The sequence below is a fragment of the Magallana gigas genome, chromosome 7, assembly GCF_963853765.1.
Source record: "Magallana gigas chromosome 7, xbMagGiga1.1, whole genome shotgun sequence".
NCBI lineage: Eukaryota > Metazoa > Mollusca > Bivalvia > Ostreida > Ostreidae > Magallana > Magallana gigas.
The window spans coordinates 8023548-8036549 of record NC_088859.1 but is presented as its reverse complement, the minus strand read 5'-3'; the positions used below and the strand labels follow the sequence as shown (position 1 = coordinate 8036549).

Sequence of the window (13002 nt, the reverse complement as noted above, 5' to 3'; positions counted from 1 at the left end):
TCGCAACTTCGCACTCTCGCCTTCGCATCTTCGCACTTTCGCCTTCGCCTTTTTATAATTATGGAGCTCTCTATCGTTTAAAGACAATTTTAGCTGTATAAAAGGACATCTGAGGCAGACGATGGACTTTTTAGAATTTATTTTCAACAGCCTGCGCAGATCCATAACTTTTTCTAGGGGGTGGGGTGGATAAATAATTATATTTGTCGGGGGTGGGGGAGGGTTCCGAGACATATTTTGGAGATTTTATTATATATAATTAATGAAATTAAATTTTCCGGGGGGATGAGATCCGGACCTTCTCTCTCCCTTTACTGCATGTGTGAAGTTATTAGTATTGAATTTTCCGGGGGGGGGGACCCCCTCTCCACCTCTAGATCCATACATCAGCAAGGAGTGTCGCATAATGAAATTAGAATGTTACTGTGTTTGATCTGTGTTAAACAGACAGCTGGTAAGTGACAGGAGTCTGGAAGTGCATATGTATACATTATGGCGGACCTTACATTTTATATGGAGTATATAACGATTAGGCATAGCCAACACTGGTAAACATAAATGTCACATATACACATTAAAATATTTATAAACATTCATAGTAAGCACAATGGCTTAGCGCATGCGTACCGATGATATCATGGATTAATCGGAAAACCTTTGCGAGTACGGTGCCTGCATCAAATTCTATGTAATAGACCGAGACTTTCTGAATGCTATCAAAAAAGGCGAAGGCGAAAGTGCGAAAGTGCGAAGGCGACAGTGCGAAGTTGCGAAAGCGAGGGAGCGATAGTAGTATCGCTCCTTCGCCTTCGCACCTTCGCACTTTCGCCTTCGCATCTTCGCGCTTCGCCGTCGTATCTTCGCACTTTCGCTCCTTCGCCGTCGCACTCTCGCACTTTCGCCTTCGCAACTTCGCACTCTCGCATCTTCGACCTAAAGGCGAAAGTGCGAAGGTCGAAGTGGCCCCATCGGAACACCATAAGTTTGTTATAATAATCATATCATATTGAAACAAAGAAAGCATATAAGGAGAGAATGAAAGTATAATCTGGTAAAACTTTTATAACACTTCTTTGTAAGATAAGTATCGTAACTAAATTGTCACACCGTATTCTCTTAGTCACTTAAAAAAAATCTATAGAACTACATAATATTAATAGACGTATCTCTTATATGCACTTTCCAAGATGAAAGTGCACAAAGAGCACAAACTTGTAACGAAGAGCCACAAAAATGTACTGCCCTGCCGTAACAGCGACTGCACAGCCACTGCCGTGACCAGGATTCGAACCTGGGTTGTCGCGGCCACAACGCGAAGTACTAACCACTATACGATCACGGCTATATGGACAGATGTTCATTCCATAAACCAGTTTAAATTAATATCTTATAGTATACCTGGATAGCAGCTATATCTGTGACAAATGATAAATATTGATAAATTTAGAACACCTGTTGTTTTTCATGAAGGTGAAGACATGAAAGCATGTAATTAGGTAAATATATTGTGTTTAAAAGTAATGTAGTTGGTTATGTTTAATTGCAAACTGCTATTTCAAACCCATGCCCATGCCATATCATTTACAAAATTTATAAAAACATATTACATGTAGTTGGATTTTAGTTCATTTTTTACACAATTATTTTTTTTTTATTTCGATATAGTATAGTTTATTAATGTTAATATCTCATTTGACAGGTGAGATGTATTTATGACAGAAGTGATTAAAATTATTTCGCAACATAACATGTTATTTTTTCAAAAACCTCACCTCAGACGGGCACAAAAAATGCCAGCTTTGCACTGGCATAAGTATTCGACAAAGTGTTTTATCTTTTATTGTAACACATGCATGTTCTGTACATATAGCGATATTTATATATTAATTTATTTATCTTATAATTCATTTTTACTTGGATTTAGTTTGTAATACTTTAAAGATATTTGGATTTATATATCCAATTAATTTAGGTGTATATTATTTTGACGTTGGAATATCTATATTTCAATGAGTGTGGTGACTTAATTCTAATAATTTTTCCATATTAAATCAATCTTTATATTCACTAGACTTTGACCCGTGCGTGCAAGGGTTGGCATATAACATTGGACATTTACGAAATAGATACATCGACACACCGTATTGTTGACATTTACATAACCAAGCTTGAAGCCTACATGTATTAATTTCAATACACTCTGCTTAGTTAGAAAAATCTAATTGAAAAGTCTCGGGACAGGCCATCACCATAGTTATAACGCCTCCGATATATACACCCGTAATGTAGCAAAAATTGAAGATCTGAATCGCTCCGAAACGATTTTGGAGAAAATTAATGAAGCTGCATTGAAAATAACAGTCAAATTATTCACAAAAAATCATGTTGAGGCTGTAAATATACCTTTCATCTTAAAATTTAATTCATACTAATGATCGAAGAATTTCACACTTTTCACCAACTTTTTTACACACCATGTTGACATTCGGAACTCTCGGGATTTTTCGTATTATACGCACTGAGTTAGAGTTATCTCCCGTATTTTCTCTGATGAATATATGACAAATTTACAATGAAATTTTTCACGTATTTGTAATATCTTTTCTGAGTTTATTCATGCAAATGTGATATTTTGAAAACATAAACTAAAGAGCATCCCGTGATTTAGCGTGAATGTTATGCTCATGCGCAAGATTGTAAAATCCAAAATATTCAGATGATTTCCGGATTTTTGAAAGGAATTTTCGTTGATTATTAATTAGCGAAGCTTGATTGAGAAAAAATAAAAACAAATTGGTAACCTTCAAGTACCAATGATGTTTAAAATATATAAAACAAAAGACAGTATTCATCCGATTTCTCGGCATTAAAGCCCCCAAAATCGAGTCTATTATTTTAATATAGTAGTATAAATAAATTCTTTAATTAATTAATTAATTAATTTTTGGGGGGTTTCAAAATTAGTGTAGGGATGCGCGCAGTCTCTGTATCTTAATATGTGCATAAAACTAATTAAAGTATGTTTGTTTCCTATTATAAATTAATCGGTGAAAAATCTCTCTCTCTCTCTCTCTCTCTCTCTCTCTCTCTCTCTCTCTCTCTCTCTCTCTCTCTCTCTCTCTCTCTCTCTCTCTCTCTCTCAGTTCATCTGGTTATTAAACAAAATAATGATAATGAACCAAAAATGCATGATTTAATTTGTTAATCGGTTTAAGGTTTGTATTTTTTTTTTCAATTTTCATTATTTCTAACTCTAGATCTGCTAGATACAAAGATGAAAAGACTCTCAACTGCCTTTGTTATATCGGGCAGGATATTACTGCTTTGTTTGTCTAGACATAATTTTGTTCGTTTGTGTATATCTAATTAGAGTCTATTGTTTGTCCAACTTAAGAAAACCCCTGGAACTAACACAGAATATACAAGATATACACAACAGTTGTGTCGTGTGCCCAGGTGCATGTTTGTGTATATCTAATTAAGGACTTCCGTTTCCAACGGAAGACCTTGTACTGATTCTGATGGTTCTTCTTCATTATTATTTTTCTTCTTCTAGACGTTTTTAAAACCTCAATAACTTATTTGTTTGTCATCCGATTTCGTTCAAATTTTCACGTAATATTGTATATTGAATGAGGTTTTTAGAGCACAAAAAGAATTGAAATCACAGCTTCCGGTTTTGAGTTATTCCCCTTTTTCTAAAATTTTAGGGGCATTAGTTTCCAGACAAAGGCTCCGAAATGGTCCGTAGTAAACAATTTATAGTTAAAAATCTTTATTATTGACACTTTGAATATTGTCCTCTGATTTTTGTATTTTAGTTTTATCCAATTATTCCACTCGAATTAATCAATCGAAATCTATGTTCTAAAAATAGCAAAAATTTTCTAATGTTTTAGCTTCGTAACTTTTTAGTTTGAAATATTTCCTAAATACATATAGAACAAAAGTTGTGCAGAATGATAAGGGCTTTCATTTGACACCAATAAAAGAGGGCTGGCCCTTTAAATAAAGGGCCAGTAGCCCTTAAAAGATTTTGCTGAATAACTCAAAAACGGTTAGGATTTCGATATGGCTGTCGCTGGAAAAGTTGTTGGTTGGGATCTTATAAAGGTCGTTACAATGTTATTTTGTAAGTGATTTGTGTAGTATGAGTGTAAAACGCTTTACATGTTAACATGTACCTGTTTTCATTTGGCAACTTAACGAAAGTCTTTGTGCCTAAAACTTGCATAAAGTGACCACAGAAAGTATGCTGGTTTATACAGGAGGCTTTAATTCATGAGAGACAAAAAATTAGAACACATGCTGTTTTTAGACGGTGGCTATAAATAGCCACGGTCTATTGCTACCGTCCTGACCGGAAGAGTATTTCTCACAGGGACCCTAGCGGATAATAAACGATAACTCTGTTACAGACAATGTTCTACCTATGTGTCGATTTCAGTATGAGAACTAATTTTAATCTTATCAGATATTTTAAGCATTATAGCTGCTAATTATTTTGTACATATGTTTAAATAATATTTATGAAATTGTGTTTTATTTTAAATTGGCCGTTACCCTGTCTGCTTACGCGGTATCGATAATTTATGCACCAACTGCCAGTTGTGACGTTAAACTCTGTATCAGGGCTGCATAAACTATATCACTGCGATAATTTGCTAAGAGATTTCACAATAATCGCTTCTTGTTTTTTATGATGTAAACAATTGTCAGAAACACACTATTTAAACAAGCAATTTTTCAACGCATTAATTTTAGTTGAGGCAGAATATTTATTTTGTTGTAGCTTATTCCAAAGAATTCACAACAGATACTGACAATAAATATTACATAAATTACATTTTATTGATTTTCAACCGATCAATGGCACACTTTCTTCTACAAGTGTGCATGTGTTTTCAAACATACAAAAAACTTGAAATTTACGATACAAATGTGTTTAATTTTGGACTGACCTGTGATTTACATGAACCTTATTTTGTAACCCACTCAGTCTGTAGGAACATCAATTTTATTACAGGAACCTCAATATTCATCAGACAATATTTACTACTGAATTTGACGCTTTACTTGCTTCCACTCGAATTAATCAATCGAAATCTATGTTCTAAAAATAGCAAAAATTTTCTAATGTTTTAGCTTCGTAACTTTTTAGTTTGAAATATTTCCTAAATACATATAGAACAAAAGTTGTGCAGAATGATAAGGGCTTTCATTTGACACCAATAAAAGAGGGCTGGCCCTTTAAATAAAGGGCCAGTAGCCCTTAAAAGATTTTGCTGAATAACTCAAAAACGGTTAGGATTTCGATATGGCTGTCGCTGGAAAAGTTGTTGGTTGGGATCTTATAAAGGTCGTTACAATGTTATTTTGTAAGTGATTTGTGTAGTATGAGTGTAAAACGCTTTACATGTTAACATGTACCTGTTTTCATTTGGCAACTTAACGAAAGTCTTTGTGCCTAAAACTTGCATAAAGTGACCACAGAAAGTATGCTGGTTTATACAGGAGGCTTTAATTCATGAGAGACAAAAAATTAGAACACATGCTGTTTTTAGACGGTGGCTATAAATAGCCACGGTCTATTGCTACCGTCCTGACCGGAAGAGTATTTCTCACAGGGACCCTAGCGGATAATAAACGATAACTCTGTTACAGACAATGTTCTACCTATGTGTCGATTTCAGTATGAGAACTAATTTTAATCTTATCAGATATTTTAAGCATTATAGCTGCTAATTATTTTGTACATATGTTTAAATAATATTTATGAAATTGTGTTTTATTTTAAATTGGCCGTTACCCTGTCTGCTTACGCGGTATCGATAATTTATGCACCAACTGCCAGTTGTGACGTTAAACTCTGTATCAGGGCTGCATAAACTATATCACTGCGATAATTTGCTAAGAGATTTCACAATAATCGCTTCTTGTTTTTTATGATGTAAACAATTGTCAGAAACACACTATTTAAACAAGCAATTTTTCAACGCATTAATTTTAGTTGAGGCAGAATATTTATTTTGTTGTAGCTTATTCCAAAGAATTCACAACAGATACTGACAATAAATATTACATAAATTACATTTTATTGATTTTCAACCGATCAATGGCACACTTTCTTCTACAAGTGTGCATGTGTTTTCAAACATACAAAAAACTTGAAATTTACGATACAAATGTGTTTAATTTTGGACTGACCTGTGATTTACATGAACCTTATTTTGTAACCCACTCAGTCTGTAGGAACATCAATTTTATTACAGGAACCTCAATATTCATCAGACAATATTTACTACTGAATTTGACGCTTTACTTGCTATAGCAAAGAAAGTTCGAACTCGGTACAAGGTGGATAAAAGTGTGTGGATGCCAATAGTACTGACTTTTTCTCAAACACGGTAATCGATCGACCTCGGATTGTAAAATTCACGTGCAAATCGAGTCGCCATTTTACAATTTTACATATATAAACAAACCACATTTTACGATGTTTCAAAGATTTTCAGTTCAGATTTTTTGTAAGCAAATAAGGGATTGAAGACATATGCTGTAAAACCAGGCATGTAGCATCAGGGGGGGCCAGGGGGGCCTGCCCCCCCCCCCCCCCCACTTTTTTTCGCAGCAACAAGATTTTAAAAATTTACATATAAAAAATGGAATTAAAATGAAGTTATATAGTCCCCCCCCCCACGGATTAGGATTTTGAAGATTTTGGGAAACTTAAAAGCTTCCGTTTTTTTTTTGGTTTTTTTTTTGCTTGTCAAGATTTTTTGGATGAGTCTGCCCCCCCCCCCCCCCCCCACTTTCAAAAACGATGCTACGTGCCTGAAAACGTCTTATGGATTTCACGGCGTGTCAGCTCGTGTATCTCTAAATAATTTGCAGCAAACGCTAGCTTTTTTTGTGAGAAAAAACAATCGGTTCAACTCATGCAATATTCCATATACATTTATTGTACATTGTGAACAGTAATGTAAGAGATAATAGTTTTGTTCACTAACCAGTTTCTGACGAATTTTTTCGCAATAAACTGAATAACGCAATTTGATGAGCGAAGTACAATCTCATTCTGTGACTTTAATCCATATGCGCCAGTCGACGTCTCTGCTTTTAGAGAACCTTTTCTTTGGTTTTGGGGGGATTTTTTCACTAACAGATAACATTATTACACATGTACGTAAATATCGCCCCTTTTGTTCTCAAATAATTTTTATCTCGCGAGTACAACTCTATTATGAGCTTTCTTCGACATTTGTTTCCATAATAGGCAGGCCTTATATATAAATGCGCCAGTTTGTTGCGACTCGCAATCGAAATACACAACGGTTAGAAAGTGTCATCACTCAACGAAATGCTACATCAGCAATAGCGTATACATCCATGCTATATTTGCGATAAATAATGAAACATGAAGGCAAAAAATGTGCTTCATAGATGACTGTTGTTTTCCGCTGAGCTACAGAACTATAGCTTACCGGAAATATTGCTGGGATTTGCGAACCCTAGATATAGTGTATATAGTACATGCAAAGAATAAAATGATATTTATATACACAGCTGTACGGTCAGAAAAACATGCGTTCAACTTGGATTTTGTTTGTTTGGTTTTTTTTGAAAACTGATTTTGAATAATTAATCAATATTTGTTGTAAGTTTACTAGAAGAGTTTAATGTAGCAAGTAAATTATGCGAGTTAAAGTGTACTGAGAAGCGATAAAATATACATGTGACTTTCCTAAATCCATTCAAATGATTTGAATGAATCTATAGCTAAATACAATTAATGATTAATGAAACTGCCGCGACTGTTTATTGTATGATATTTTTTTTCAAATTTTTATTCACTTTCGCTGTGAACAAATGAGAAGCGATAAAATATACATGTGACTTTCCCAAATCCATTCAAATGGTTTGAATGAATCTAAAGCTAAATACAATTAATCATTAATGAAACTGCCGCGACTGTCTATTGTATGATATTTTTTTTGAATTTTTATTCACTTTCGCTGTGAACAAATGAGAAGCGATAAAATATACATGTGACTTTCCCGAATCCATTCAAATGGTTTGAATGAATCTATAGCTAAATACAATTAATCATTAATAAAACTGCCGCGACTGTCTATTGTATGATATATTTTTTTCAATTTTTTATTTGCTTTCGCTGTGAGCAAATGGATCCACTAAAGTCGAAGATAAAATATTGATTGACTCTTCTGTTTCATGATGACAAGCAATACCAGTTTTATCAAACAGGTTCTTGTAAACTATTCTGTTTTCTTTACACCTAAATGTATCAACTGACTATGAAGACAAAAGCAAGTTGATGGTTCACAAAACTGCAACTGTTTCCCCGTGAAGAAATTAACGGAAAATGCTGTCGAGAGGGACAATAAACATACTACATGTCTACCAAATAATCAGTAAAAACCTGATAAGTATTTTATCCATTAATTATATCCAATCCACACTTTTCAAAAGTTGTTCCCCTTTACGGGGTCAACCCAAATGTCAAAAGGGAAAACCCCCCAAAAATCCCCTTCTTTATACAATCAAATATTTGGGCGTACTGTGATGAAATCGCTTTGGATTTGATTTTAATTATTCATTCAATATGTGGTGGCAACCCACATATTTAATGAGTCATTCTGGGGCAATCAAAATACAAACATGTAGTACATGTATTACCTAAAACGGAGTTTTAATGTCAACTGATATAGATACAAACATAAAGATACAAACTTCTATACTACAAAGGCTACTGTGATAAATCTATGGGTTTTCCCCCAAAAGATGACGATAAAGAGAGACGACAACATTTGTAAAGTGTGGATTGTGATCACAACTACAATTTCCACAGAATTATTCATGTAGAAAACTCACGACCAGTTGTGCGAGTAAGCGTTAAGTATTAGTACATGTATGGGATAGTGGCTTTGGATTTTCGACAACAATAATTACTAAATATCGTACATGTAATATGCCACTTTCAAACGGCGCCACCGTCTAACAGTACTATCAGTACTTTGATTTTTATTTAAAGAATTCCGAAGTTTAAGTCATTGTTGTTTAGTTCTTATAGTGCACAGTCCTTAAAGACGAGAATCGAAAAACAAAACATTCTTTGTCTTCTCTAGTAAAACACAAAATAAGTATTGAAAAAAATTCTATGCATTACATTTTAGTTATCATACTGCATGCATTTAAAATCCACCTTGAATCAGAGCTGTGTGCGTATCATTACGTAAGTTATCCCTCGCCCGCGGCCGAGAAAATCGGTCACCATGGTCGCGGCTGGACTACCTAGCGGTCAGCGGTTATCCAACACACGAGCGTTGCGTATCTCATATATGAGTTAATTTAGCTTCGAACTGAAGAATTGTTTCAGTTTTGATTACGTACACATAAAGGTTTATTCTTCAATTGGATTAAACGATAGGGTGTCAATTAAAAACTCGTTCAGTTAATTAATAAAAGCAATGCCATTCTCAATCTAATGCAATATCATACATATAGACAATTGTGGGTTTTAAGTAAAAAAAAAGTTTCTATTTGATAGATTTCAGTCATTAAATTGCAAACTTTTCAAATCTTCCTAGGTTCTGAGCTGTGCGTGTGTATGCGTTAATTCGATCTTTACGTAATCTATCGTTCGCCTGCGGCCGAGGAAATCATCCGCGGCTGCACTACCTAGCGGTAAACGGTTATCTAGTTAAATACACAAGATTCGCACCCGCACACTTACATGAATATGAACTTGTTTGAGTTTATATAGCCGTAAATACACTGTACAATGTTTTAACTATATGTTATAATTGTTTGTTCATTTTGTATCTGTTTAAATCAAACATTGGAGAGTAAATTAAAAAGTCGTTCTGAAAATTAATAAAAGCGATATTACTCCAACTCGTCAGACATATTTGAATGGTTGGTTTGAAAGTCTTAAATGTTTTAAAAACTGTACAAATAATGTTTTCAATCAACCAAAAAAAACAACAACACAAATATTAAAACCTTTAAATAATGATCATCCCTCGCACATGGCCGAGGAGATCCCGCGCAAGTGACATCTTCTACATTTACCTTATCACGCGTGCATGTTTGGTATTTTGTATGAACGCAACTATTTTTTATAATGTTTTCAACTATTATATTATGTTACTCGTACAGTTGATTTAGCATTGATTTATACGACAGCGTACAAGGTAATTTAAAAATCAAATCAATTTATGATCAAAGTTCCATGTAATACATGTTTGCAGTAGGTGCTGGCACGATAAAGTAATGCCCTAAATTGAGGCATTCTGTGATTATTTTAAAGAATATTCATTTGAGTTTTGAAACAAGTTTTGTTTAGATTCTATCGGTCACCTATAAATAACTTCTGTAATGTTTTTACATGGTCGTTCGATCATTTCATTGTGAAAACGAACTTATTTCTGTGTTGCCCTCCCACCGCCCCGCTGCCAAGTGCTCTTTTTTAAAATTCCAGATCCGTCGAAAATCATTTGATAGTGACTTCTTCTTATGTGTAACATTTTCTCCTGAGCGTGTTTCTCTTTCCCACCCGTTTTTTTTATTCGGTCAGTCTTTGTAAATTTCAACTTTCTTTATTGCGTTAATTCAATCGCCACGTGCTACCGAAAATCTTGTGTCGCTTCAGCGCACACAGCTCAGAACATATATAGCCCCAGGTTATTTATGGCTGCAAATCATCAATTGTTATGTAATTAATCAACAGTTCGAAGGGTGCTTTCTTCAAAGTGGTCAATTATCAAACAATAAGACGTTCATTTTCACAATAAAGGTGCGAGTACATAATCTGAGAACGTGGCTATAATGAATTGACCTGTTGGACACGCTAAACTTCTATTTTATATAGTTATGAACATAATTATATATATTATAATAAAAAATATGTTGTACAATAAATCAATTAATTATCATCTACTATAATTGTAAATCGTATTTATTTTCATTAAAAACCCCGGAACAATGAATAAATCAAGAAAATCGTTCGCTTAATTTAAATTTCCCGCCGCCATGGGGGCTGCCATTGAACTTTAATCTATGACGTCACACCATCTATTCCGGTTTGTCTTGTCAACATAACATCAGTATATTAGTAAATCATGATATTCGCTTTAAATGACAAGTTCTGGAAAATTTGAAACAATATTGATTTGAGACCGTTCTTTTACCTTTGCAAACTACAAACTAACGTCAAATAGAGCATGTTCGTTGAAATCTAAAAGCGGAGGTTAGTGTCGGAGAAATCTCCGCGTAAATGTGGAAATTGTCATGTCAACAGATGCCAAGTATCATAGAAAATGCCTGCCGTCGTTATTTCGACATGGTAATTCCGACTTTAAAGAATGAATTTTAAACACCCCGATTACAATTATAACATTTATTCAGTTAGCAAAGAACTTGACTTGGAATAAAAAATTTAATCGAGGTCGTTTTCAACTTTGAATGATAGCAGATTAACAACTGTCATTTACTTATGAAAATGCATATATTTATGCATACAATGATACATGTATTTATTCTTTAGATTGACGTGTGAACTCAAACATTATCTATTTTGTTTAGTCGATTATTTAAGTAACAGAAAGGCATAAACCAGCGTTCATTATATTCAGAGCACTGTGTACATTCATTTGTATATGTTAACCAAACCGGAATAGATGGTGTGATGTCAAAATAATTAATTTTTTTGGTTTTTAATACAAAAGAGTTCTACATCATGTCAGCCTCCAGTAAATACGATTTCTCCAACTTCAAACGTTCATTAAAGCTTAATTACGTATTTTATTTTCAAAACAACATGACCACATGTGATAATTTACACCACTTTATTAAAATAAATTAATTATGTTTTTTACTTTCCTTCAAAGGTAATTTGTTCTTGGGATTAGATGTTATGAAATACGACTACATTATGCTGTGCAGGCGGTCGCCATAGAAATCATCAAAGTATTGCAAGTGTGGACAGATTAGTTCACTTGACTTACAGACTATAATATAGTGACATATCTGCCTCCAAAAATTATATGCGCTTCTCAAAGTTACACTTCAGTGAGATGGACATGTGTTCTTTGGGATTTTCTTTAGTGTTAATTATATGAAAATTGATTTCAAAAAAGTTTAATTGAAGTTGTGTGGTATGAGGTTGTCATGCAACTCAATTTACTTACAAAGTCAGCTACAGCCAGTCGACTACTAATTTTAGGTTCAACAATGAATACACAATCTATAAATACCAGAGAAATAGAGAAGGCAAATATTGCCTGTGACGTACGTAATTTTTTATATATATCTTTATGATAAAACAGAGAAAAGCAAAAAACAAAAAACCCACAAAATGCAAACATGGAACTTGCATCAAATTTACTTCATGTACATGTTACCCAAAAATTCCGACCGAATATGCCCCTTTGTCACATCTAATTAAAGTAACTGAAAATAAAAACCGTAGCACCTAAATTTTTCCCTTATTTATATTGAAGTTTCTACCGTTTTTTTTTCAAAATACATACGTAAACTTTCTCTGAGAGAATTACTTATGATCCGATAAAGGAGAAAAAACTGACTTAAAAATAGGTATTTTGCATATTATTGCATCGTCGAGAGAAGTAATATTCATTTCTGTAAATAATGTTATTAAATTTTTGTGTTACATAGCGGTGTCTGTATACCAGGTGTAAAATTTAGACGCTCACTTATGCATAAATTCCCCCGATGATCTTTCATAGCTGATTATTACTTTAAATGTTCAAGTCTACTCGTATTATCAAATAATATCAGCCCTGAACAAATTTTCAGAGATGCCATCAATTTTGGCTATTTACCAAATTTTGACAGCACGCAACAATTTCAAACTTGCACATAGTCTTCAAAAAATTAGAAAGATTTAATTACAGAAGTTACGTGTTTTTTATGCACGTTTTTGCGTGCATTTCCTTACATGAATCATGAATACATGTATAT

At 33.7% G+C, this 13002-nt stretch overlaps 1 non-coding gene across 1 annotated transcript; it reads right to left on the bottom strand.

The window, feature by feature from the left end:
* Nucleotides 1–1270: 1270 nt before the first annotated feature.
* On the bottom strand, nucleotides 1271–1342 carry Trnah-gug (transfer RNA histidin (anticodon GUG)). Its single transcript has one exon. It is a non-coding gene; the product is annotated as a tRNA-His (tRNA).
* Between the last annotated feature and the right edge of the window lie 11660 nt (nucleotides 1343–13002).